We start from the raw sequence: 2,160 nt of genomic DNA on the forward strand, positions 1-2,160 counted from the left end.
AAAACTCCAATTGCAACAACTTGAATAGCTTAGGCTAGAGGCTTATGAAAGCTCTAGAATTTATAAAGAGAAACTAAGCACTTCCATGATAAAATGATTTCTAGGAAGGAATTTTCTGTGGGCCAACATGTTTTATTGTTTAACTCCCGCCTTAAGCTTATGGCTTGGAAACTTCGATCCAAATGGATTGGCCCTTTCGTTGTCACTAATGTTTTCCCTCATGGTGCAGTAGAAATTAAAAGTGCAAGTACTGACAAAGTTTTCAAGGTCAACGGGCAGCGCCTAAAGCTATTCCATGAAAGTTCAGTAGCTAAAGATGCAACCATAGAAGATCTTTCTTTGGAAGCACCCAACTACTCTACAGCCTGATCAGGGAGTTTTCTTTCCTTCTCTCTACTTTAATAGTTATATCCTTTCATTGAGGACAATGCATGTTTTAAGTGTGAGGGAGGGAATCCTTTGTTTTATTTGCTTTTGTTTTCTTGTTTTGTTTTCAGTTTAAAAAAAATAGAATAGATTTGCATCGTTTTGAAAGTTTTGGGTTATAGGCTAATCTGAGGTTAGTTGTGGAGACTTGGGAAAAGTTCACAAGATCGGTATCGTCTTAACACTGTAAGTCTCATGCATATGGAAATTAATTTGAATTTTTACTATGACATAGCCTCGAATTCTCATCTTTTAATAACTCTTGAGTAGTTTATTTGAGCAGTCGACACCATCTCACACGCACTCTACGCAGGAAATCGATGAAAATAAGTGAGTGATCCAAGTTTTATCTGGAAAAAAAGGGAATGCGCCTTCTAAGTTTGGTGACCCTCACCCAGTCACTTAACCCAACGTCTGTAAAACCTTCAAAAAAAATTGATAATAAGATTCGTTGTTAGTTGGCTCAGCGGTTTCTGATGCTGAACTTGGTAGGGCGGATTACGGTCCGATCCCCCGCAACTACAACCGAGTAAGCAAAGGGTTATGCTACGTAAGTACCAGAACCCCGTGAAAAAAGGATCAGAGTCACTAACCGGACGCCTTGCTATGAGTGTGTGCAGATAACGGGCTTAATGTGATTGCGTCTGAATGAAAAATAGCAAAAAGAAAGATGAGTAAGTTAGGCTTTGACATAATAACATGATTCGAATTGGTTTGTATATTCATGAGATAATATTAGTGTTCCTACGATATCCTTAGTGTGCAAGATTAGTACCTATCAATGCAATCTTAGCCAAAGAGGAGTTTGTAGTCTAGAATGAGTAACTGATGATGCTATTGTGTTTCTTTTGATTTTATTTTGCTCGGAGTGTAAAAGTTTAAGCATGGAGGTATTTGATCAGTGCATTTTGATGCACATTCCCTTATATTTTTTACTTAGGCATTTCTATCGTTTGGTTTGTTTATTTTTATATTTTACAATGTTTTTATATTTAAGTTTATTTTTATCGTTATTTAATTTTCGTATTTTATTTTCAACTTTGACAGATTTCACGGAAACGATCATAACTGGAGTTCTAGGAATCCGATTGAGGCGTTCTAATAATCTCCGGAAAGCTAAGAGAGATAGCTACGACTTTCATGTTGGAGTCGAAGTCAGATTCAGAGCCTATATTTCCTAGATTTGCATTTGAAGCTGCAACACTAGTTTATTTTCTATTTTGGGTCGTTAGTAATGGACCTGGGTTTTGTAATTTGACCCAGTTGGGTCATAAATGTTTTTGGCTGATTCTTTCTAGGTACCTAGGTCAGCCGCGGTACTGTTCATCACGATTTTACTATTCACAAAAAAAACTCTTTGCTCTTGTACGCTTGAATTGAGAACTAATCACCAGACTTATCTATTGTAATCGGTTTCCACCGCAACTTTGAGGTTCTATAATTCTCAGTAATCAACTTTCCCTTTCAATACTATGCTATATATCTTTTTTGCTTAATTCAAATTATTTAGAACAAGTATTGATTAATTTCGATTGTACTTAATATTCCTTTATTTTATCGCGTTGGCTTAATTCGCGTACGTTTCATCGTGTTTGCTTAATTCACGAAGGATTTAACCCGTTTGCTTAATTCGGGATTTAGGAATATAAGTCTTTTAGTGTCAGTTGCGCTTGTAAATTGATACTATTATCGAAAAGGGATTAGAATCCGCTTAGGACATGGAAATTATATGAA

The sequence above is a fragment of the Vicia villosa genome, linkage group LG2, assembly GCF_029867415.1.
Source record: "Vicia villosa cultivar HV-30 ecotype Madison, WI linkage group LG2, Vvil1.0, whole genome shotgun sequence".
Classification (NCBI taxonomy): domain Eukaryota; kingdom Viridiplantae; phylum Streptophyta; class Magnoliopsida; order Fabales; family Fabaceae; genus Vicia; species Vicia villosa.